General features: G+C 48.5%; 1 long non-coding RNA gene across 1 annotated transcript in view; it reads left to right on the plus strand.

Annotated features, from left to right (window-relative positions):
* LOC121102925 overlaps window positions 1-26,573 on the plus strand; it is a 102,448-nt gene that overhangs the window by 52,607 nt on the left and 23,268 nt on the right. The window contains exon 2 of the long non-coding RNA XR_005835075.1: window positions 21,159-21,321. This is a non-coding gene — a long non-coding RNA (uncharacterized LOC121102925). The remainder of the gene's footprint in view (window positions 1-21,158; window positions 21,322-26,573) is intronic.

Raw genomic sequence — 26,573 nt, forward strand, 5'->3', positions numbered from 1 at the left:
TCTTTCCCTCCCCCAACCCCCCATTGTAATTAGTTGTCACAAAATTTTAGATGGAAGGGGAAACACTCAGGTCCTGATGAGATGATACAGCAAAGATTTCATTTCATCTTGAATTTGACATTAAACTTTAATAGTCTCAAGGACAAGAAGCCAAGAGATATCAGATGTAATGAGATAAAGCAAAGTTTCTCTGACAGCAAATTTGATCACAAATGGGCTCCGAGATTGCTTCTTTGATATAAATGAAACATAATTCATCTTCCAGCGCCCCGAATGGGCTTTCAGGCTGGGGATGAAGCTGGCATCTCTCTTGCCTGGCTCTGACAAGTGGCAGCACAGGGAGGAGGTAGACGCTTCGCCGGACCCTGCCTAGGCAGTCCAGCCACTCTGTCTGGGAAGAGCTGGGGCAGGCAGCCGCGGGAGCTGGAGAGTGTCGGGCGGTTCTAGCCGGTGGCTGCAGACACCTTCTGCTTTGAGCTGGGTTTTGACCTGGGAAGTTCTCCTGGGGCTCAGAATGGCAAAAAGTGTGTCAAGCAGGACAGGACCCACTTACATGTCTGGGCTCTGTGGGAAACTGGTCTTTGATAATTTCCTGGTTTGGATGTGCAAGGGGCATAGAAGTTTATTTTAAACAACCCCATTCATCCTCTTCTGACATATTTTCTTGAAACAGTTCCTTCCTTTCCACACTTCCTATGGCTGCCCAAATTCAGACAGCATGGTGCTGGGTGAGGCAGGGTGGAGGGGCAGGGTGGAGGGGCTGGGTGGAGGACTCCAACCTCCCAGTATCTATAAGCTCCTCACTGGTTTTCTTTTGTTTTTTTTTAATATTTATTTATTTATTTGTTTATTTATTTATTTAAATTCAATTAATTAATGCATAGTGTATAATTGGTTTCAGAGGTAGAGGTCAGTGATTCATCAGTCTTATATAATACCCAGTGCTCATTACATCACATGCCCTCCTTAATGTCCATCACCCAGTTACCCCATCCTCCCATCTCCCTCCCCTCCAACAACTCTCAGTCTATTTTCTATGATTAAGAGTCTCCTATTATTTGTCTCCCTCTCTGGTTTCGTCTTCTTTAATTTTTTCCTATCTTCCCCTAGGATCCTCTCTTTTGTTTCTTAAATTCCACATATCAGTGAGATCATATGATAACCATCTTTCTCTGATTGACTTATTTCGCTTAGCATAATACCCTCTAGTTCCATCCATATTGTTGCAAATGGCAAGATTTAATTTTTTGATGGCTGAGTAATATTCCATTATATATAGCACATCTTCTTTATCAATTCTTCTGTCAGTTGACATCTGGGATCTTTCCATAGTTTGGCTATTGTGGACATTGCTGCCATGAACACTGGGGTGGATGTGCCCCTTCTTTTCACTATGTCTGTATCTTTGGGGTAAATATCCAGTAGTGCAATTGCTGGGTCATAGGGTAGCTCTATTTTCAACTTTTTGAGGAACCTCTATACTGTTTTCCAGAGTGGCTGCACCAGCTTGCATTCCCACCAACAGTGTAGGAGGGTTCCCCTTTCTCCACATCCTTGCCAACATCTGTCATTTCCTGACTTATTAATTTTAGCCATTCCTCACTGGTTTTCTTAATCTTGCAGAAGTTACCATGTTAATGCCTGCAGGGCCTGCTCACCGCCTTTCAGCAGAGTTGTTGTCCCCAGCCTGTTTTCCGCAGAGTATCGCACTGCAGGGGCTGCTGGGTCAGCTGCTCAGGGCTGGGCAGCACCACCACCACAGCCTCCTGCCTGGCCTCCCAAGCTCCAGCCTTTGCCCCTTCTGATCCTTCGTCCTCAGGTCACAAACCTGGAGATACTTTAGGATCGATGCCTTAGTCTGATGCCCCAGGCCCTCCACAATCTGGTGGCCCTTGCCCTTGTGTGCCTCTCTAGCCAGTCCTCCATTACCTGTCCAGAGCATCCCCTTCATAGCCAGTGGGGGAAAGCACTCCCCATGCAAACTATAGCCTTTTCATGCTTTCGCTTTTGAAGTCCACTCAGGAGGTTCTTCCCCTGGTCAAGCAGTATTCACCCACCTTCAGTCCTGAGGTCACGTCTTCTTCTTCTTCTTCTTTTTTTTTTTTTTAAAGATTTATTTCATTTATTTGAGAGAGAAAGATAGAGAATGCAAGTTACATGGCGGGGGTGGGTGCAGAGGGAGAGGGAGAGAATCTCAGACAGACTCCTTGCTAAGCATGGAGCCCAAAGACATGGGGCTTGATCTCATGACCTGAGCCAAAATCAAGAGTCGGACACTCAACCAACTGAGCCATCCAGGTGCCCCCTGAGGTTGCATCTTCCGAGAAAACTTTCCTTCCCAGGTCTGCCAGAGGACAGCTTCCCTCCTCTGGGCTCCTGGAGCACTGTATGACTCAGGGTCTGTCTTCCCTGTCTTACTACTCTTCCTGCACATTCTTTCTCCAGACGAAGAGCTCTGGAAGCCATGTCTCACTGATCTTTATATATCCCTGGGCTTATCATGGTGCCCAGCTTGGAACAGGTACTCAGTGAGGACATATTAGATGAAACCAAATCCTGGCCCATAGCATGGTCTTCTGGGACATGCCAGGCTCAGTTTGGCCAATTAACCCTCCCCGGAGGTTGAGAGGATCAGAATGTGTGCACACTTACCTGTCGGCCCAGGGTGGAACAAATACACCAAGTATAGCGGTAACTCAACCTAAATAACTGTCCAAATTCTCCTTGATTGAGGGGCACCTGCCTGGGTGGCTCAGTTAGTTAAGCGTCCACCTTCGGCTCAGGTCATGATCTTGGGGTCCTGGGATTGAGCCCCACATCAGGCTCTCTGCTCAGCGGGGAGTCTGCTTCTCCCTCTCACTCTCCTCTTGTGCTCTCCCTCCCTCTCTCTCTCTAAAATAAATAAATAAATAAAATCTTAAAACAAAACAGATTCTCCTTGATTGAGAGTTTGGGGTTGCAAAATTGAGACCAGACTGCAGATAGCTCTGCATCTTTCCCCCCTTTCCTGGAGGCCCAGAGTGAGGGCTCAGGTGAAGGTGACTTTATCTTTTTTGGCTAAAGACAGCCTGAACATGTGATAGGGAGAGAGTTCTCCTTGGAGTAGGAGTGGAGGCAAAACAGAGCGGGGAAGCAAGGGCTGGTGTGCTCATTCTGGAGAAAAGTGGCTTTGAGAACTCTGGGTCCCATCAGAAATGTCGATTAGCCCAAATGTCCGTCAACACATTAATGGATAAGCAAACTGTGGCACATCCATACAATGGAATATTGTTCAGCCACAGTGAGGGCTGGACTACTGCTACCTCCCGCCATGGGAGGAACCCCAAAGCCATGATGCTAGCTGAAAGAGGCGGGCAGAAAGGGCCTATATTGTATGGTTCTGTTTATATGAAGTGTCCAGAATAGGTAAGTCTGTAGAGACAGAAAGCAGATGGGTCGTTGCCAAGGGCTGGGAGGAGGGAGTGGAGGTGTGGGGTTTCCTTTGGGGGAGATGAAATATTTTGCAACTAGACAGAGATGATGGTTGCATAACACTGTCAATGTATTAAATTGTCTACTCTATATGACTTTCATCTCAATAAAAAAAGTTAAAGATAAGGAAACACAAAAGGGAATGTATGTTTCGTTCTGGGGGATCTGGGGAAATTTCTACCGGACATCTTTCCTGTCACCCTGAGTTGTCTTAAGAAGCTGCCTGCATATATGTGTGTCTACCAGAGCTGTCACTCTGTGCAGCTCCAGGGGACACCACTGATATCATGGTTCATGCAGATGGAGCACGGTGGGCCTATGTGTACCCTGGGGTGTCATGGGGCCTCTGGCCAAAAGAGGGGGATGGCAGAGGCTGCAGACCAAACTCCATCATCCCTGTCTCCTGATCACAAAGTCATGATGCGATTTGTTTCCCTCCTTGTAGCTGCCAACCAAAAGGCCTGACCGCGGGTCATCAGGAGCCAGTGGGTAGAAAGAGGGTTTGCTTCTCTGTGGCATCAGTCTCCATCCCTGCCTCACTGCCCGTCTCCCTACCTGGTGGTCATTGCCAGCACTCTCGAGATATAGTGGCAAGGGGGGGGGGCAAGACCCCAGGTGATGACAGAAGAGACCCAAAGTCATTCTTTTAATGGAGTCATTGGCTGTGCTTCCAAATCTCCTTATCAATGTCATTAGAATTAATTTGATTGCATGCTCTCCCTCGTCTCTCTCTCTCTCTCTCTCCTTTCTCATCACGAATGACTTTCCTCATGGATATATTACTCGGGCATGACAAGTTTCCTCCAGTTGGGACCTTTGAGGCACCGATGGCAGCATGCAGGAGCTCCTGCTCGCTGAGTTGGCTGAGGAGCCCTCCTGCTCCTGGAGACTGGCTTCTGTTGCTCTCAGGGCCCTGGGGTTGAAGAGGATTATAAAGTGCTTCTAACCTGTCTGGTGGTGTCTCCCTCAAGAACTCAGAAATCCTGTGTCCTATTCCCATGACCTACAACACAATTTAGGGACAAGAGCTCCAAGAATTTTGTTTTGCTCCTTAATGCAGAATTTTTAAGCCATGTGGAATTCTCCATCCTGGTAGTGGCCTCCCCTCCCACCCCATCCAGGCCTTGTAGACCAGAGGCTTGTGAGACAGTTCCATAAGGGCTGTGGGGTAACCCGCATACCATGGAGGGGTGGAGGTAGGCATCGGGGGCTTGGAGACATTGGACACCCTACCAGTGGACTGACCTCAGAGGGAAGGACCTGGAGGCGAGGGGGAGGATGGCTCTGCAGATATTGTCTGCTGGGTGAGCCCCCAGGGGTCCTTGTCACATTGAGCGACTCTACCCCTCTGTTTTCTGCGTGTGGCAAAGTGCTTTAGAGGGGCCACCTGCTCTGCATTTCTAGAGGGCTTGGGGTCATGCCTTGTAGGGACTAAGAGTGAGAAGGAGACTATGTGGCAGTGTGGGGGATGACTTCGGGCAAGTCATGTTCCCTTTATGGGCCAGACGGGTCGGCTTGGGCTGCTGTAAGAAAGTACCACGAGCTGGGTGGCTTTGCGCAGGAGAGATTTATTGTCTCACAGTGCCGGAGCCTGGAAGTCTCCGATCAAGGTGTCGGCAGGGCCATGCTCCCACTGAAACCCGTAGGAGAAGATCATTCCTTGTTTCGTCCAGCTTTTGGTAGCTCCAGACGGTCCTTGGCTTGTGATGACAGAGCTGCAGTCTTCACATGATGTTCCCTCTATGTCTCTTCCAGCCTTCCCCCTGTGCATGTCTGTCTCTGTGCCCACATCTCTCCTTTTCATAAGGACACCTGTTCTGCCTGATGAGGGCCCACCCTCATGCCTTCATTTTAACGTGATGGCCTCTGTAAAAACTCTATATGCAAATAACGCCACATTCTGAGGCACCTGAGGCTAGAACTTCAGCATCTCATTTTGCTGAGGGGAACAAACCAACCCCTCCCTTGGGCCTCGATCCCCTTGCCTCCGCAGTGAAGACGGGACCAGGGTCCCTCCACCATGGACCTCCTGTGATCCTGTTCCACTTGCCAGAAACGTCCCCCTTTTCTTTTGTCCCTGTAAATGACAGAACACGTAGGTCTCCAAGCAGAGGAGAAGAAGGGTTTCATACAGGGGTGGTCAAACCCTGAGAATCTCCCGGGGAGCCCCCTAAAGTGGCATCATTCTGGTCCCACTCCCAGAGATTCTGACCCGATGGGATTGGCTGGGGTCTGAGGGTCTACACTTTTACACACTCCCTGGGATTCTGATGCTGGTGGTCCTCAGACCTCAGCTTAAGAAATTCTGCTTTTCACAACGTATGTGTATATCAAAGCATCAAGCCGTACGCCTTAAATAGCTATAATTTGAATTTGTTGATTATACCTCAGTGAAGATGGGGGAAGAAAAGAAATGGCGTGCTGCCTCACGGGCCAGCCTCAGGTACGGTCCTCACGTGAGAGGTGGAGCCGAAGTGCTGGGAGGGCGGGCTGGGGAAGAGCAGCCTGAGCTCAGCCCTCAGCACCCTGGCTGCTGCCCGGGCTGAGGCGCAGGCACCGCCCAGAGAGACAGGTGGAGGCGCGGCTCCGCACCAGGCCTGCTCCCGGCTTCTCAGGCCTCGGGCGCCCAGAGAATCGCGGCTGTGCGAAGCAGGCAGGGGCTGGTGGGACGGGCAGGCAGCGCCCGTCACCTCAAGGCCTGTGACAAACACCTTTCATTTTCACTAAGAGGAGTCAGTCACGTTTTGTGGTCCCAGATATCCTTCCTTAATTGCTGAGACGGGGCTGATTTATTTGTTAATTAACAGATGGAGACGCATGCAATAATGTGGTTTGCTTTATTTATACTTGACAGTGGTGGGTTTTTGGAGAAGCGCCTGGGGATGAGGGAACTGCCTGAAGGGGGGGCCGAGTTACTCTGTGAGGGGAAGGTGAGTCATCCTGGGGGGGGGGGCGGCTAGTGGCTGGTTCCCTCCCCCCAGGTGGGTCCCACATTCCTCTTCTGACCAGGAGACCAGGGTCCCTGCCTCATGGCGTTGGCACATTTGATTGGTCAGGCGAAAACCCAAGGTATTATTTTTTTGAAAGGTCGATTTTTCCTCCTTTCTTTTGTTATTTCTTTATTCCCTCCTTCCGCAGATACTGAAAAGTCAAGGCACCGTGCTAGTTGCTGGGGAGCCAGCAGTGAGCACCATAGACACAGCCCTGGCTTTCGGAGAGTAGTTGCCCTCTTCTGTTCAGTGAGGTAACCCTGAAAGGGCTGCTTTGTTTACTGTCTTCCTCCATGCTCAGTGAGAAGGAAACCAGAATCCACCAGAATCCGTTACTGCAGGAAGCTTTATAGCAGCTAGACCATGGGGCAGACCCAACCATGCTGGCCACTTGGTAGATGCCTCCTCTACAGTGGACAGACTTTGTTGGGGGGAGTGAGTCTGCCATTCCAGAATGATCGGAAGGAGCTCACTTGGGGACAGAGGCCTGGGGCTGCCCATGCTGAGCCGTGTTTGCAGATCTCTGACCTGGAATGCGGGCAGTCCTGGATATGACCGCCCCCATCCAAGTGTTTTGATTCCAGAGGTAGGCACCAGGCTTCCAAGGTAACCTTTCCCTTTGACCCACAGCTCAAACTGTGTTTGAAAGACCTTCGCGAGTAGAGGGCTTCATCTGGGCCGAGTACCAGAAGTGAGCCATGTTTCTACACATTTTGTCATTCGCGGTGTTCAGAGGTTTTCCTGTGTCATTGAGCCTTAGCGCGTTTGAGCCCCATAACAAGCCTTTGAGCCGGGCACTACACTCCCCTTTATTTTACAAAAGAGAAAACAAGGGTGTGAAGAGGTAGAGGTCTCCCAGCTGGCCAAGGGCAGAGTGAGGCTTCGGTTCTGGGTGCTCTCACCCCTCTCTAGGACCCTTCTCCCAAGATAAAGGTAAGCCTTGAATGCGGCCAGAGCCCTCTCTGCACCCATTCCTAATCTACCTTCTCTTTGTCTCCCCACGTGCATGTGCTCACCTCCAGCTGACTATCAGGACACAGTCTGGGCTTGTACGAATCTGCCGCCCGTAGGAAGCCAGACCGGCCCGGTACAGGGCTGGGTGTCCTTTTCACTCCACCTTGCTGTTTCCTCTTCTGTACGGACTGAGGGCCATGTTAACCACGTTTCAGATAGACTGAAAGAACTGGAGTCTCCAGAAAAACAGCGGTTGTAGGCAGGTGGGCAGCATAATGGCTCTGAGCTCAGGCTCTGGAGCCGTCCTATTTGTGGTCGTAGTCCTGCCCTGCCATGGGCCAGCTGTGGGAGCTCAGGCAAGTGACTTGACCTCTTCGGGCCTCAGTTTCTCCCAGGGTTCAATGGGGAGAGCATAGTCCCCGTCTCGGACAGCAACTGTGGAGATTAAGTTAGGTGCCACATGTAAAGCACCCAGCACGGTCGCAGGCAGAATAGCAGGAACAAAGTGTGATAAGGGTAAGGATGTGAATGAGGAAGAAGAAGAAGAAGAAGGGGACAGGGGAGGAGGAAGAGGAAGAGAAGGACAGGAAGAGGTCAGGCCTGTTTTGAAGAGCACTGTGAATGTCCTCATGGCCAACTTCGGGGAGAACATGCTCATCCCTCTGGCCCAGGAGAGGCTGCCTGACAGCTATGGGGGAAGCGTCCCTTAGCAGATGTGCAAGGCGAGGAGCAGCTTCGGAGGATCCCCCTCGTGGGGGTCAACCACGTGTCCGCACACATGCCCACTCCCCCTTCGCTCTGGGGAGCACCTTGACAGTGAGTTGTGCAGAGTTGCAGTGCCAGCTTCCAGCTCCTTCTACTCAGCTCTGCAGAGCCCTTTGCTGCAGTCGATGAAAACAGATGGTATAAGTAATTAGGAAGCCAAACAGCTTTACTAAGACCCCCAAGAAGGTAGCTGTTTCTGCCAGTATTCATAACCACTACCATTGTGCCCCAGTCAGGTGGCAGGTCCTCCACACAACAAAGTGACCCTGTCGGAGGTAAATCAGACCTTGTCCCTCTGCTGCTCAGCAAGGATCCCCATTTCACTAAAAGAAGACAAGAACAAAGCCAAAGCCATACTGTGTCCCATCAAGTCCTATGGCATCTGACCTCCCATTCCCCCTTGGACCTCATCTCTTGCTACTCTGCCCCTCTGTCTTGCTGCTCCAGCCACACCGGACATACCAGGCACACTCCCAGCTCAGGGCCCTTGCATTGGCTGTTTCCTGTGCCTGGAATGCTCTCCCCTAGATGTCCCTGTGGCTCACTCCCTCACTCCTTTGAGTCATTGCTCAAGTGCTCCCATCTCTGTGAGGATCACCCTGACCATTTTAAGTCAAATTGCAAACCTTTCCCTACCACCTTACTCTGCTCTACTTTCCCCTTAAAAACCCTTGCCTTCTCATATACTGGGTAATTCTCTATTGTGTTTTGCCTGCTTTCCCAATTAGAATAGAAACTCTATGAAGGCAGAGATTTTTATCTGTTTTGCTTAATGAGGTAGTCCCAGCTCTTAGACCAGGGCCTGGCACGTGGTATGAGCTCAATGAACGTGTGTTGATGGACAAGTGCTTTCTGTGTATTCGCTTACTTAATACTTACAACAAACTTACAAGGTAAGTACTAGTATTAGCCCCATATTACAAAGGAAACTGAGGCTCAGAGAGATCAAGGAACTTTTTCCAGGCCACACAACTAAATAATGGCAGAGTTCATTTTGGAACCTAATGTTGCTTTATTATTTTTTAAAAGATTTTATTTATTTATTTGACAGCGAGACCACAAGCAGGGGGAGTGGCAGGCAAAGCAGGAAGAGAGAGAAGCAGGCTCCCTGCTGAGCAAGGAGCATGACATGGGGCTTGATCCTAGGACCCTGGGATCAGGACCTGAGCTGAAGGCAGACGCTTAACCGACTGAGCCACCCAGGCACCCCTAATATCAAATTAGAGCTGACGCTGTGGTCAATTAAACTATGCTGCTTCATCCAGCCATCTTGCCAGCATGCATCCAGCCGCCTCTCCGCCTTCTTGCTCTCTCACTGTGGCAAAATCTGTCTTGTAGCAGTGGGCACCATGATGGGCTTATGGATCCAGAGAAGAAATGACACAGAACTGAGTGGTCATTGCCTTCGAGGGGTGCAGAGTCCAGCAAGGCAGACCGCCAAGGGGCTACGTTCAGGTGTGTAGGAAAGGAAGCTGGTTACAAGCATGACTAAGCTGGAAAATTTGGGATGGGTTTCTTTGCGATCTGGCTTCTAGTGATATTAATCTGTTTTTATGTCATCTGCGTACCACAATAGCCACAAACTCTGCACAAAAGTCTCTACATGGGAAGGCAGGAGTCCTATGCAACTATTTCATTGGGTGCCTGAGACGGTGTTGGTCCCTGAAAACTCTTGGTAGAAGTAACAGGAGGTAGGGGATGCTCGAAGCAGATTATCATTCTTTTGCTGCTTTAGTTCAAGATCGCCCTGGCTGAAAATCACAAGGGAGGAAAATAATCAAATTGTTCTTCTATTTATGTGCAATCCCAAAGGCTAAAGGTTAGCTTTTTTTAAAGTCTTGATCAGTGAAGTGTCCATATAAGAGGATGATTGAACCTAGTTTCTTGGTATGAGATGCAGGTTTTGTGAAAATTCTTTCCTACTAGTGAAATGTCAACACAATTCCATGTGTTATTGTTACTTCCAGAACTAATAGTTATCTTACACTGAGCATTAACATGGTGCCAGACCGCTGCCTTATGTGTTATTTTATCGAATGATTACAACCCCACCCCCACTAGGTAGATGATAATAGCTCTTTACATAGAAAGGAAACAGACTTGGAGAGATCCCTGGGATGAGGTGCTCAGTCTAGCCCAGTGTGGGGAAGGGAGCGGGTGTTCAAACAATGTCCGTGGCCCCCTTCTTGGCTACTCTCCTCAGTAGTACGCTGTGGTTGTAGAAACCTTGAACGTTCCTAGACACACCTGGAGTCCATTAGTATTTGCTGCCTGTACCACCTCTGGGGTTAATGAGTTTTATAAGCTGACAACCAGCTGTGCCAAGCAGTAGTTCTTCCTTTCATTTGTTTTAAACCACCTATTTCAGGCTTCAAGTGGTGCCTCTGTAGATCCAGTGATTCAGGAGTTGATGAGCACATTCATGTTCATCTTTGATAGCCTTTCATCTTGCAGCCAGTTATTGTGCACCTGCTATGTGCCAGGCTTTGTGCTGCTGTCTGTGGATACACAGAAGAAATCTTCCCTGACCTTAGGGAGCTCTTACTTAAAGGACTTTGATGACTGGACTCTGTAATATAGTTGTGAGGAAATGGACTTTGGAACCAAGTGAGCACAGGCTACATCTGAGCACACAGGCTGTGCGCCACACAACTCCAGGTATTGTCATCCACAATGGATACAGTTATGCTCCGTGGAGTTGTGCAGTGCACGACCTGCGCATCCATGTGCGGTGGGGTGGGGGGATGGGGGGTGGAGGGTGTCATAAGCAACTTACTAATATTTTCTTTAAAATTCCATTTCCTTATCTCTAATATGGTAATCCCACTACCTTCCTCACAGAGTCGCCTTGAGGATTAAAGGAGATCATGCATGCTGAGTGAAGATTATAGTGTCTGGCACACAGGGGCTGCTGAGTAAATAGGAACCTCTATCATCTTGTCTTTCCAGAGTCAAGAGTGTGCTTTGCTGTGGAGTGAGCTCTAAATGGGTCTGATCTTATCTGGGAGGGCTCAGGCCTCAAGTCCTACCTGAGCACATGCACGTGCCTTATTGAGTCCTTGGGACTAATCAATAGAAATAGTGTTCTCAGCTGTAGCTGGAAGGTGAGAAACCTCGTCTGAGATCCTAGTGATGACGTGGCTGCACAGAATCCTCCCCCTCTCTTTCTTGCAAAGCTTAGACAAAATAATAATAAAAATGACTATTCTTGCTATCTAATAAATATTTGACATTTTTGGTTTGCCAAAATCTTTGAATACCCTCCTTAGATTTGGGTAGTTCACACAAATTTTGGATAATTCTTCCTAGGGTAGAGGCCACCAAGACTTGCATGGTCAGCCTCCCTTGCTGGTGAGGCCTGGCTCATGGCTGAGTTTGCACCAATCAGACTCGTCCACGGACATGGGCTTAGAGAACAGACAGTCGGGGAAGGTGGCCTGGCAGAGGGGATTTGGTTTGTGGGCTGATGTGATGGTGGAGGTGTTTGTTTCTCTGAGGGTGGCAGTGGCAGAAGCTTCCAGCATTCGCTGGAGGCAAATGGAGGGGGTGTTTTCGCAGGAGACCACTCACAGTGAGGTTAGGCATCCGTCTTGACTTCATGGCTCTGGACATTTTCATCCTCACTTATGTCAGTCATTGAGAAGCCTACCCCCCCGCCCCCCGCCTACCTTCCTTTAGGTTCTGCATGCCTCCTCTTCTGCCTGAATGTCTGCTTCCTCCTGGGCTCCTGCCCTCTGGGACTCACGGTCAGCCATCAGCAAACTGGCTTTTCTCAGTCTCTTCTTGAAATTCCCTGGTGCTACCCTAAGGACACCATTTTCTGGGGAGCTGGGCTTGGAGGTGGCCTGGGACCCTTCCTTGCCTCTCATGGCTGCTTGCACATTATTCTTGATCCCCTTAGAACCCCCAGTGTGGGGACTCATGTCCTCAGGAGTTGTGGTTCCCTAATGACTCTTGGTGGCTTGCTCTCATTTCTTCTAGATTTTAGCTCCTGGCTCACTGTTACTCTCTAGTACCACCTATCTGAAAATTCCTGGTGTGTTCATACTACGAGCCTTCCAGGACCATGGCTTCCCAGTCCTTTGACCTCCTCCTCCAATGTTCTTGTTTTCCACCTTATGCCAGCCACCCACTCCCTTGCTCCACTGCCACCCCTCCAAGATATGCATGTTAAGGAGCCCCCGCTTTTATTCTCTGACCCCCACTTTTATTCTTAAGTGCTATTACCCCGACTCTTAACAATCCTTCCCCCATTGGAACATACAGTCCCTTAATCCAGTTACCCTTTGGGGATTCCTGCTCTTCTCAGGCCCTCCCTTTTATTGCCATCCAGCTTAAATTCCAGAGTCCATCTTTATAATCCTTCTTTGGCATACCCCTCAGCAACTTTGCTCCTTCTCTCTTTGCATCTGAAGAGCAAAGTCCCAGCTCTGATGAAGTCCATCTCTCTGCTGACTTCGAGATTCCACGTGGGCAGCTGAACATGGCAGGAGAAAAAACGTAATCCCAACCGACTGATGTTACTTCACATTCATGAACCAGACCTCAGGCAGCCCTGCATGCTGCAGGCAACCCCACTATATCTTCCCACCTCTCACTCCCCCACTGTCCCCCATGCCCGTGTCATCCCCTTCCCCTCCTTGCTCTTGGCTGATGACTTTATCTCCTACACCACCACCAGTGCATCGACCTGCCCATGCACCTGCCTGTCACCCTGTCTCTCCTGTTCTGGGCGTATTGCCCATGCTTCTGGTCAAGTGTGTACTTGATCCCACCCCCAGGGTGTTACCTGTGATTCTCCTTGCTGTCTCCTGTCTCATCCATACCCCCCTCTCTGCTGCATCATTTTCTCAGCATAAAGCATATTACCTCTCTTACCTTGAAAAAGGTTGTCTTGACCCTGTGTCTCTCTTTAGCAAATCCTTCCAAAGAGTTGTCTATGCCTGTGCCTCCAATCTCTCTCCTCCAGTTTTCTCTTCAACCCAGCCCAGTTAGGCTTCACTCCCCCTCTGAAACTGCCCTTGTCAAGGTCGCAAAGGAGTTTCGAGTTGCTATAGCCAATGGTCAGTTCTTCATGTTCATCAGACTTGGCTAATTGCTGACATTTGACAGAGCTGATGACCTTTTCCTTCCCCAAACATTTCCTACATTTGCTTTTCAGGATGTCACCTCTCCTGGCTCTCCTCCACTCATCAACCGCTTTTGAACTCTCAGGCCTCTCAATGGTGGAGTGTCCCAGAGCTTAGTCCCTGTACCTCTTCTCTGTCTGCCCTCCGTGATCGCAGCCAGTGCTCCAGCTGTAAGTTCAAAGCAGAGAAGATGACTCTCAAGTGGATGTGTCCCGTTCAGTCCTCACCCCTCAACCCCAGATGCCTACCTAGCTGCTTCTTGCTCATCTCCACTTGCACGTCTGAAACGGAACTGCTAACCCTACCCTCCAAACCGGCCATAACAAAGTACCGCTAACTGAGTGGCATAAGAAACAGAAATGTGTTGTCTCGCAGTTCTGGGAGCAGGGTGTCTGAATCAAGGTGTTGTCAGCGTGCTGCTCCCTCTGAGGAATTAGGGAAGGATCTGGTTCATGTCTCTCTCCTTGCTTTTGGCAGTTCCTTGGCTTGTGGCAGTGTAACTTCAACCTTCTCTCCAACTCTAACCTGTGTGTGTATGTGTGTGTGTGTGTGTGTGTGTGTGTGTGTGAATCTGTGTCCAAATTTTCCATTTTTATAAGGGCACCAGTCATACCAGAGCCAACTCTAGTGACCAGATCTTAACTTGACTACCTCTCCAAAGACCCTATTTCCAAATAAAGCCACATCCTCAGGTATCAGGGATTAGGACTCATCACATCTCTTGTGAGGGATGTGGTCCAACCCATAACACCTGCACATCCTACTTGATCCCATTTGGTTTTTAGATGGAACTCCATTCTTCCATCTGCTCAGGTCGGAAACGTTAGAGTCATCAGTGACTTGTTGCTTTCTTACCCACTGACATCCAAACCCATCAGCATATCTGGTTGGTTCTACCTTCAGATATATTCAGAATCCAAATTTATCTCATCACCTCCACTGCTCCCTCCTGGTTCAAGCCACCATCTTTTGTCTTCTCGGTTAGTGGCACCAGCCTCCTAATTGGCCTCCCTGCTTCTGTTTCTGCCCTCCTGTAGTAGCCACAGTGACCCTTTAAAAATGTTAGATTATATCACTGCTCTGCTTAAACCCTCCCATGCACCCATGCATCCCCCGCCCCCGACACACACACATAGAGTCAGAGCCAGTGGCCTGTGAGGCCTTACATGACCCACCACCCACTTTACCTCTTTGGACTCATCTCTTGCTTCTTTCTCCTCCCTCCCTCTGCCCTTCCACTCTAGCCTCTTTGCTGGTTCAGCTTCAGCCCCAGGGGCTTTGCATTTGCTGTCCCCACTGTTCAGAATGTTCTTTCTCTGATAACTGCCTGCTTGGCTTCCCCTGTTCCCTTCAACCTTTGTCCAAATATTACTCTGTGAGATCTTCCTGACCAACCTATGTCATTGCAGCCCTCCCACCCTCACTCCTTAGACCCCCCTTCCAACTTTATTTTCTCTCTAGCATTAAGCCTCATCTGACTCATTATGCATTCTACTTGGTTTTGGTTAGTTTTCCCCACTTGAATGCCTCCTGGGAGACAGGGATATTTATCTGTTTTGATGACTGCAGTATCCCGGGCCTAGAACAGAGCTGACACATAGTAGGTGATCAGGAAATATTTGTACAAGGAATTAATTAATTGAATTAATAATCATCATTATAATGTGAACCGACCGTGATTTGCAGCTTTTAAAGGATGGTCACCACTGAATGTATTCTCCAGGAGCCTGATGAGGTAAATCTGATTATCCTCATGGTGCAGGTAGGGAAACTGAGGCTTCACATGATTTCGTGATAGGTCCTGGGTCATGCTGCTGGTATCAAAGCAAGAACTTGACTTTGGAATTAGACCATCCAGGTTCGAATGCTCACTCTGACTCTGTATGTGTGTCCTTAAACATTTTACATAATCTCTTGAAGCCTCCATTTCTTTTTCTATAAACGGGGGAATACTCATTTCATAGAGGTATAGAGAAAATTAAATGAGCTCATTCTTGGGAAGTGACTGGTAAGTAGTAAGCACTTGATAAACGTTAGTTTTTATTGTTACTATTCCCCCCCTTTGTTACTATTACTGTCTCCCACTGATGAAGCAAGGAATGAAATTGTGGGCAAGGGATTCTCTTTCAATACCTTTATTTTCTTTTGGCATCAGCTCAGGACCCAGCTCCTGCATTCTCCTGAGATCTGGAAATTAAGAATAAAAAAAAAAAATAGTAGGTCTGGTCTAGCCTCTGCCTCAACAATGGTGTGTTAGTGTCAGTGTGTATGCAGGTGAGTGTGTTGCTTGTGCCTGTGTGTCTTTGTTTCCCATTTACCTAGAAAATTGATAGATTTCCAATTTAGAGCAAGGGGGGACCAGGAGGGAGAAGGAAAATGGAGCTGCCCATCAAAATTAGCAGGAAAGTGGGTAAAGGTCATTTGATCACAGCTTGGCTGCGCTTGGAATTAACCTGCATAACAGAGACTTGTTGAGTTTGCAGCTCTTTAAGGAGCATATTAACACGAGGAGGGAGGCAAGGAGACACCCAGAGAGAAGGTCAATTTGTGGTTGCTCAGATCAGCAGGGCTCCGGCACACACTTGGCTGCAGAAGACAGCTCTGGGCCCCCGGGGTGAGGGGCAGGGGAGGAAAGCCTGGCGTCTGGAGGAGGGCCCCGGGGTGGGGCCGGCTGAGGGCTGCTCCTGAAGTCTGGCGGGGCCTGGGAGAGCCCTGGCATCGGAGCTGGGAGGGGCTTCTTGTGGCGCCGCCAGCCGGACCCGCAGCAGAATTAGTGAGGTGAGCGTGGCATGCTCTCGTGGCAATTGCAGGTTCATTCATCGTCTGTGGGGAGAAGAAGGTGGCATTTATATGATAAAGATGCTGGGAAATTAGAGGGAGCAGCAGTGCTGTTTACTGTTTTTATTTTATTTTTATTATCATTAAATTGCTTCAAGTCACCTGTAATTTTCCTAGGCTGTCACAATTACAAATCTTTGAGGATTACACAAGACACGCATGTTCAGAAAGGTATAATTTAAACTTTCAGAGGTCTGAGGGCCTCAGCTCTTGTTCATTACCTCCCTGGCAGTTGGACCTGATGGGTTGAATGAGGTAACCCCCCTTCTCCCCACCACCACAAGGTGGGTTCCAGACCCTAAGCTGTGTGATTTTACCGCCAACTTGGGGGCATGGTAGACCATGAGGCAGCTGTGGTCAGGAGGGAAGGCCTGGACGGAAGAGGCATGACCTGGGGCCAGGGACCTAAATGCATATTCCTGCTTTGCTCCAGAATGGCTCTCTGCCTGTGGGTAGGCCACTTTGCCTCCCTGTGTCTCTGCAGCCCCATCTGTAACATGAAGATATTGATATGTAACTTGCAAGATTATGGTTTGACTTATATTAAGACTATGGTTCCTTTGTTCTGCACCAGTTCTCTGACACCAATGGAGTTTCCTGCAATTCAATTTAATTTTGATGCTACCCAGAGTTCCTGTCCAATCCCAACGTGAAGGCCAGGGTCCTCAACAAGACTGCCCTAACCTCAGATGACCGCCACAAATGAGGTCCCTGTCCTATCTGCACTTCTGTCTGACATGGCTACGAATTCAGGGGTGCCCACAACGTCCCTTCAGGTTTGATAATTTGTTAGAACTCACTGAAAGCACTATACTTGTAATTAACAGTTTTATTATAAAGGGTACAACTCAGGAATGCCAAATGGTCTCAGGGTGTGGGGTGGCACAGACCTTCCATACTCTCTCCTTATGGAATCAGGGCAAATCACCCTCCCAGCAGATAAATATGTTCACCAACCAGGAAAGTCCATTGAGCTTCAGTATCTGGAGGTATGAGTTTCATTATGTAGGCATGGCTGATTAAATCAATGGCCATGCAGTGGAATTCAATCTCCAGTCCCTCTGCCCTCCCCAGAGGTTGTGGGGTGGGACTGAAAGTCCTGTTCTTGGTCATGCTGTCTTGACCATAAGGATCCACTATTAGCATGAACTCAGGTATGGTCAAAAGGAGCTCCTTAGGAGTAACAAAAGACACTCCTATCAGGGAATTCCAAGGGTTTTTGAAGCTCTGTGTCAGGAACTAGGGACAGAGATCAATTTTTTTTTTTTTTAACTATATCTCCAGTTGCCAAGTTAGAATTTTCTTCAGAATCACCCCAGAGCATATTAAAAGTTCAGCCTCCAGGGCCCCGGCTCTCCTGGTGATGGATAATAATAGGTCTGGGCTGAGACCTACAAATTTGCATTTCTAACGAGCTCCCAGGTAATGTTGATGCTGGTGGTCTGTGGATCATACTTGAAGAAATGCTAGTATAATATAATGTACGGTAATATGCATGAAACTGCTGAAAACTGTGACGTTCATCACAAACATCAGGCATTATCATGAGGACTGTCTCCTCCTTTGAACGGATCTGATTGTTGGATGTGTTAAATGTAATTGTAATTAAAGATCAGAGCTGAAGGAAGCTTAGAAGCCTTAGGGTATCTGGTTCCCTGGAACTCCTGAAAGGTTTCTCACGAATTGGAGAAGGTGGAAGATGAGGTCAGAAATGGGAATGTGCTAGGCCTTATGGAGACGAGAGTTGGGCCATTTGCAGCGCTCCCTTAGTGATGTCCTCAGTCACCCCTTTCCCCCCCTTTCTGCTCCCTCTGTGCATGCCAGTGATGGAGAGCCCCACATCTGCTTCCCACACACTCCCAGGCTGTGAAGTGCAGCCTGGGTCTGCTACACCTCTGGGGCCTCAGCCATGACCCCAAAACTCTCACGAGCTTTTAATTCAACCTCTCCAGCTGTGGTCTCCCAAAGAGCCACTGGAGAGTGATCCTGAACTGGTTTCCTTAGGGGTCGGGCCAGGGAATTGGCATTTTTAATAAGTTCTCAAGGACCCTGAACCCTCCCCCATAGCAGCTGGCCTTGCTTCTAACTTGCTGGGGAGTCTCATGCAGGCTCAGAAGGGTCAGCTTTCTGACTGGCAGGTAGTAAGCACTCAGTGGATGTTAATGGAAGGAATGAGAATATCCATGAATAAATTCACTTTTCCTTCAGTCCAGCTTACAGTTCTTCTGTGTCTTCCTTTGGTTTCCACTCCCTACCCCTTGTCCTGACCAAGGGCACCAGGAGGGCTTCTGGCCTCACACAGGATCTTACTGTCCCAGTTTCTCTCTCTCTCCTGCGTCTTGTCTTTCTTTCCACAGCTCTTTCTACATTACCAGGTCTCCCCAGCCCTCCTTCCAAGGTAACCTCCTGGTCTTTCTTTCTCTGTGCTTCCGATCAACTCTTGCCACTTTCCCACTTGGATTTATGGCATCTCCATTTCTCGCCTTCCTCCTGCCCTCCCTCTCCCTCATTTCTACATCCAGTCTGTGGCTCAGTCCTCTCGTACCTCTGATCTTTGTTTTACATTCATTTTTATCTTTCCCTCCCCCTGTTACTCCCTATGTCAGGCCTTCATTTGCTCAAGTTGGATCCATTGCAATAGCTTCTTCTCTCATGTCTGTCCTCCAAATGAAGCTAGACACTTGGCCCAATTAATCATTTTAAGTCTCAGCCCTTTTCATACCATTACCCTATTTGAAATGTTTTTCTGACTCCACATTGTCAGCAGAATAAGATCTGCAATCTTGAGCCACCACAAACTGACACCTACTTATTTTTCCAGATTTATCTTCACTCTCCTAAACTTCCAGTCTTCCCCAAATTCTAGATCCTTGCACTCTTGGACCGGAATACTTGCTGCATTCTCTTGCTTCCTCATCCTTATGTTTCCTCTTTTCTCAGCATCACCGCTTCCCCCTCAATCCATGCAACTCTTTCAGCTACAATGGCACCTGTTCCAGGAAGCCTTCCGTCATTCCCAGACATAAGGGCACCCCTGGAACCTGCATGGCCCACCACTGGTTTCTTCTCTGCTTCACTTTGTGGTTATGTATTTGTGTGTCTTAACTTCTGAGATGATTAGGCTTCAAGGAGCTGGTCAATAGCAGCATGTTCAATGACAGGAACTGCTATAATTGGCTGATTACCTACTATGTGTAAGAGGTCCTTCACATACACTGACTTGAAAACTTACCACCATGCTCCCTTAGTCGTTACCTCCATTTGGAGATAGGACAACTGAGGCTTAGAGAGGTAAAGGCCAAAAAAGCTGACAGGTGGCAGGGATGAGGTTCAAAAACCCAGACTGACTCTAAAGCCACTCTCGCTACTCCATCCCCAGCTCCCAAGACAAAGAAGAAACCCCTCATTACGGAGCAACTAGTATGTGCCAATGCTGGGAGGAGTCCAGCACTGAACAAGACAATGCCATGAAATCATATACATGAACGTGACTAGCACAGAGTCTGGTGCACAGTATGTGCTCAGTATGAATCTCATTGAGAAATGGACAGACTCAGTGTCAACGTCTGTGCTGGTGTTTGCTTCCAGGGCTGTGTCTGCCCCTGGGGAACCAGCGGAAGGAACCCTCAGCCAAACGCACTTCCGATGACCTTGGGCAAGTCTCACAGCCACTCCAACCTTGTTTCCCCACAGTGAAATGAAAAAGCCAGATGACTTTTTTTCTAACTTTAAGAGGTGAGGGGTCAATGAGTGGTAAACAGCAAAGCAAATGAAATCAGAAGTGATTATTTTCACCCTTTATTTTTTTTAAGTCCTGCGACAATTGTTTATTATATATATATATATTTTTTTTAAATATTTTTTAAGGCTTTTTTTTATTTACTTGAGAGAGACAGAGATAGCGACAGCACGAGCAGGGAGGAGAGGGAGAAGCAGGCTTCCCGCTGAGCAGGGAGCCCAATGTGGGGCTTGATCCCAGGACCCTGAGATCATAACCTGAGCCAAAGGCAGATGCTTCACCGACTGAGCCACCCAGGTGCCCCAAACATTGTTTATTATAAAGATGAACCCTGATGTCCCTGATGGGCTTATCAGCAGTATTTCTGGTAGTGAGCCTGAGCGCCAGGACCACCAGATCTTTTGGACTTGCAGCTTGGGGGATTGGTTACCAGCAGGGTCTGGTTGCACTGGATGAGGATGCCTTTGATCTCCTTCTTAGAAGCCCCATCCGTGGATTTCTGGTAACAGGCCACCAGGACTTTGGAGATGGACTGGTGGATTGCATAAATGTGGGCTGTGTGACCACCACCCTTACCACGGACTCAGAAGTCCACTCAGGCAACTTGCTCCTTGCCCAGAGGCAGGTTCCAATAGCTTGAATTGCTGTGTATGTGGCTGGATCATCTTTAGGGGTCGCCCATTCACCTTGCCGAGGCTGTGGCGGTCTTCTTTTGTCCGAAGACCCTCCTGGACAACAGAAGACCCTTGGATAGCGTGGCTGGGAACATTGATTATTTTCATACTTTGAGCCTTCCCTTAGCAAGGGAATTTCTCTGGTTTTTAGGAAGACAGGATAATTCCCTTCTTGGAGGCTGAGTTTCTGTGGCCAAAGTCCCCAGCTCTCCTGGGCTGGCAGGGGACGCGGGGGCAGAGGACAAACAGCTACTCCTCCCCGATGCGTGGAGGGGTGCTATTTGGGGACCCCTCTGTCTCATGAGGCACTGACTTCTGCAGGATCTGGCCATGCTTGGTAGAGAGTTAATTACTGTCTGCAGGGCAAGTTAGCAGAAATAGCAGTTGCTTTGATTAAGGGAGAGAGATGGCTATGAGCTTTGATTTCAGCAAAATGGACAAAGAGCTGGTAGGAAATCATCCACTTGGCTTCCTTTGCTGGGCCCACGGGCCTGGCTTTCCTCTGTCCTGGCTGCTGACCCCTCTGGCTTCCCCCAGGAAATGAGCCCCCCTCCCCAGTTGTGCTTTTCAAGGACCCTGGGTTTTGTTGTTGTTGCAGGTAAAAGGACTGGTTCTGCTGTGGGCTTGTGAGTGTGAATTTGGAGAGCGCCACAAGATGCCCCGGAAGAGGCCATGATGGCAGAGCCGATGAAGTGGGCTGCAGTCAGGAGAAAGATGCTTGGCACACCATGGGTCGTTTTAGTGTGGTTCGGCCTCCAGCAGTAAGTGCCTTCCCTGCATGTGCTCATTTAATGTGGAAATCCTCCTATCCTAGGAGGAAGGGTGAATGCCAGAGGATGGAAAATTTTGACAAAAAGAGAAGAAAGGGGAACGGAGAAGGTGGGTTGGAGAGGGGAAAGGTCTGAGCCCAGTGGTCCTCAAACTTGTGGAGCTTGACTGCTGGAAGCTTCCGATGCTAGCATGTGTCGAGCCTTACTAAGCGAGAGGGCTGGTGCTAAGGAGCACTGCTTGTGTCCGTTCAGGGGATCGTCACAGTGATTGCACGTGGCAGGTGGTATTTCTCATAGGAGGGGACTGAAGCCTGGAGAGGAGCAGGTCTTTACCCAAGTCACACTGCTGGGGAGAACTGCCAGACGTTGAACCCAGTTCTTTCCCACACCTACAGTTTATGCTGGTTCCAAACACCAGCACTGCCTCCCTCTCCGTAGAACATCGCAAGAGGCTAATACATCTAGCCTTGGAATAAAGCACACTTCTTGCCTCCAAGGGCAGGGGAAGGGGAAGGGGTGAGAGAGGGAATGGGAGATAGGATACTTGTTGAGTCCTTCAAAGTGTCTGCCACTTGGCTAGGCACTCCACATGTGTTTAATTTCATTTAGTTCTGGTAACACCCGGGTGGGAAAGGCATAATTGCCCACATTTTGCAGATGAGTGTACTGAGGCCCAGAAATGGCAGTTGATTTGCTGAAGGTCACAGAGCTAGCACGTGGTAGACCAAGGATTCTGAATCTGACGGGCCCAACTTCAAAGCCCAGGCTAATTAAAAATATAATTAAAAAAAAAAAGATTTTATTTATTTATTTGACAGAGATAGAGACAGCCAGCGAGAGAGGGAACACAAGCAGGGGGAGTGGGAGAGGAAGAAGCAGGCTCACAGCAGAGGAGCCTGATGTGGGGCTCGATCCCATAATGCCGGGATCACGCCCTGAGCCGAAGGCAGACGCTTAACCGCTGTGCCACCAGGCGCCCCTAAAAATATGATTTTGTATGAAATCCAGGAGCATTGCATACAAGATTCTATTAAAGGCAAACTGTAGCAGGGGCCAACATTTAAAAATAAATTTGTAGTTGAAAAATTTATAATTAAGGCAATCATCAATTAACTTATTTTTCTGGGAAAAAGGTTTGGTGTTATTGAATCATGGCTACGGAAGAATCTGGAGCCTCATTTAAAAATGTGGCGTGTGTTCCATAAAGCAGGAGTTAGGGAGAGGAGCTTCGGGGAAGCTGACCCAGGCTGCATGCCCAGAAAGGGGACTTGTTCAAGAGCTTTCTGGGCATGGAGAGCAGGCAGGAAGCACCGCCAGGTTAGCCGCTGCCTGGGAGAGCGGTTTGGCTTCTGTCTAAGGTTGTATGTAGTATCTGCCAGAAAGGATCTTATGATCTCAGAAAACAGGGACTAGGAACAAGCTAATTTGATCATTTGTCTTCCCTGCTCAATAACCTTCAACGGCTCCCCATTGTGTCCCAAATAAACCCCAGAAGCCTTACCTTGACATTCAAAACTCAGCATAATCTGGTCCCAATTTACATTCCCAATTCTAGCTCCCACTCATCACCCTACATAAACTTCATGCTCAAGTTAAACTGGCCCACTTTTCATTCCATTAACCCAATTCTGAATCTTTCTCCTTTCCCCGCTGTTCCCTCCAAATCTATCTAGTAAAGTCCTCCTTGTTCTTCAACTTCCTCTCCTAGGAGACTCCTCCAGGAAGTCTCCTCTGATTGCCCACCAAGAAGCTAATGTCCCTTTTCCCTTTTAACACTGCACATGTGGCACTGATGACCTGGTACCTTGAATTGAGATGATTTAGGGACGTGTCTCATCGGTCCTGCTAGGCCCGATCTCCTTGTGGGCAGAGGCAATATTTCACAAGTGGAGGGTGTGAATAAACCAGTTACTAACAAGCTAAAAGGTTCATCTCTTATTTATGATATCATTGTAGTTAAATAAGGGTCATCATTTAAGTTTAACAATTTAAAAGATTTAACTCGAAGTTGCTTAAAAGTGTGCTAGAGACCTGAAACATTTTGAGAGCTAGATTTTTTTGGAGTTTACAGATGATAAATATTCATTCAGTATTCTCCATGTGGAAGAGTCTTTTATTACCTTGTTGGAGAGTTTGACGATGTATGTCCCCCACTGAGATTGGGTCAGTGAGGAACCACGAATGCCTTGGGGCCCTAGTGCTGATAGGACTGCTGGGGTGTGTGTCTGCATGTGCACACGTGTCCTGTTGCGATGTCCTATGATTGCCAGTCACCGGACCAGGCTCCTGATTCACATGGCTCCATTTACAGTTGAAGAGAGTTGGCTTTCTGAGCAAGATTCATGGCTTGCCAGGCATCTGTCTCCTCCTGTGGTTAGGTCAAGCCAAGGGAGAGAAATTGAAGGATGTTGCTATTAAAAATACTTGGGAACAGGCCAAGTAATTTCTCCTGCTTTCAACTCCCACATTGCACTCTGTTCAAGCCTGGGAGGGATAGACATTCTTGACCAAAAAACACCTCTTGCTAGTCTGCACATTAGCGCTGGCACCCAGCTTGTCTCCAGTACACTTGAAGGTTTGCAAAATTAAGTCAGTAGTGTCCCAACTTGGATCAGTCACAGTCAATGGAAAGACAACCACACTGACTGGCCAGAAGCCAAGTGCTGCTCAGTTTCGTCATTCTGGGCACAAATCTGGACTTACCTGAATGAAAAAAAAAATCATCATTCTCTCTGGCTCCCTGCTCTTTGGAAAGTTGGAGAATGATCTCATTTTGAGTAGAGAGCAAGAGGACTTTCGCTCTGCTTGTGCACCCAGAGGCAGATGACACAGTGGTCAGGAACACGGGGCTTTGGAGTCAGCACAAACCTCAGCTGCCCTTTTAAAGGCTATGGGTTTTGTTTTATGAGGACAGAGTGGTGGAGGCTGGGGTCAAATTTCATGACCGTGCTGGGCCTTTGCTTCCTCATCTGTAAAGCAGGACTACTCATTATACTTTATACTTGTTGAGAGAATTAGGTGAGCTGAGCATAGCATTGGACAAGGGAAGTACACTCACTGAGCATCACCTGTTGGCATCACCGTGGCCAATGGTGATGTGGCAGGCTCAGCTCACCTGCCAAAACCACCTCACCCCAAAGACATCAGCCTTCTTTCTTTGCTTTCCCCCAAAGGAACCCTCAACCCAAACTCAAATCTAAATGTGAAATTTTTAGCATTTTCTGTTGAACGTGACCCTCATTCAAGCTTCCTTTATAATTGAGGTGTAGGCAATAAACCCACCATTTCCTCCCAGTGAGGCACTGTGCTGAAGCCATGGTGAAAAGGTCATGGAGACACCATCCTTGCCTTCAGGGAGACCTGTAGTCCCGCTGGACTAAAAGAAAGGCACCCCACTTCTATAAAAACACCCCCAGTGTGAATGCTGTGGAAAATGAGAAGCAAACCCAACAACCAGGTTATTGGCACTAAACCATGTCAGTATCCTGCCTCATTTTAATTATGGTTTCCCTTCTCTGCTATCACCAAATTAAAAAATCCTTGACATGGTAGTCTAGCAACATTGTTATATTGTCACTCTGCAAATTATGTGGAAAGAACAAATTGTTTTCAGGGAAAGTTTCAAGCAAATTTATGAGCTTATGGACAAATTACCCATTATTGCTTTCAAAAAAAAAAATTTAAACACTGTCAACGGACTAATTTTCAACCTTCAAAAAGAGAGAGAGAGAGAGAAAGAGAGAGAGAGAGAAAACCATCCCCCGTGTTTCTGGAGCTTTAAGATTTATAAATCTTGCTGCAGTGCATTTTCCCTCCAAATGGCTGTGACCACACTTGATGGTGCTGAGAGATACTCAGACTCAGGTTGGCAATGGAAGCAGAGGCTCAGAGAGGTCAGGCGTCTTGCCCATGTTCACGTGCTGAGGAACTGGTGAGGTTTTGGAACCCAGGACCCCTGACTTCGAATCCAGTGTTCTTTTTGCTACATTACTCTGTAGTCAACTAGTTATGCACCATTTCACTAACGTTTAATTAGCTAAAAGGGGAAACAGATAACCTTGAAATTAATTCAAGTTAATGCTAAATGCTGCTAACTTTTTATTAGTTGAATGTTTCCATTAACTTTTCCAGTGGCTGCTTCTTTGTACCCCCTCACAGCAGTGAACAAAATTGAGTAAGTAAGTGCTCAATAGGTATTTATTGGATAAACAAAATAGTTTGGCTGGCTGGGTTTGGCTGCAGGGTGGGGTTCGAAAGTTGCATCACCGAAGACAAAGTTGAGTGTTTAATTCACTCTTGTACTTGGCAAGTATTTATGATGTCTCTGTTCTAGGTACTGTGTGCCATGGGGTAGAGCACGGCGCAGAGGTGGCCCTCAGCAAGTTACTCAGCCTCTCTGAGCCTCAGTTGCCTTCGCTTTAAAAATGTGGGATCATCATAATCCCTAACTCACGGGATTGCTATTAGGATCAAGTAAGATAATGTAATCTAAAGAGCTTGGTACAGAGACGAATGCAAGCTGGTGGGTGCCCAGTAAATGGTAAGGAGAGTAATTATCAGCGTGTGTGCCATATACTGCTATTGGTCCATAACCCACGGTTCCAGAGACTCCGTGAATTACTTGGCGGTACTCTCAGGAGCAGGCACACAGTGTCACAAGTGGTTTGTTTCAGGGCAGAGGAGAACAGAGACAAGCTGTGGAAGCAGAACTGGTCTCCCATGGTCCCCACGGAAGCAAGGGCCTTCTCCCGTAGTTGTAGATGGCAACAAGGGAAAGGACCCAGATAGCGTGGGTGCTGGGCACATGCCACAGGCCCCAGGGGACCTCCACTTAGCATCCTTTTGGGAATTCTGGGCCCATGGGCCCCTTGGCCAACTGCCTGGATCGGATGTGTGCAGGGAGGCAGGGATAAGGCCTGTAATATGGGGCCCATGGTGGGTCTGCTGCAGGAAGGCAAAGCTGGCAAAGCGGGGTACAGATAATTGGACCTTCTTCTGCAATCCTCTGTCCCCTTCCTACGGTAGAAGGAGAGTCCTGCCTGGGACCCTGAAGTGCTCCCGCCTCAGCCCTCCCCTTGAGCAGGACTCTCCTGAAGCTGAGTACTGGGGGGCAGGGGAAATGGGCAGAGTGCTGCCAGGCAGGGGAGGGGCGAGTGTAGGTCCAGAGACCCTCCATTCTGACTCATCCTGGCCTGGCTGCTGTCTGGGCCTGAGGCACTGCATTGAGTTGCTCTGATGAATGG

Source organism: Ursus maritimus, unplaced genomic scaffold (genome assembly GCF_017311325.1).
Source record: "Ursus maritimus isolate PB19 unplaced genomic scaffold, ASM1731132v1 scaffold_16, whole genome shotgun sequence".
Taxonomy (NCBI): domain Eukaryota; kingdom Metazoa; phylum Chordata; class Mammalia; order Carnivora; family Ursidae; genus Ursus; species Ursus maritimus.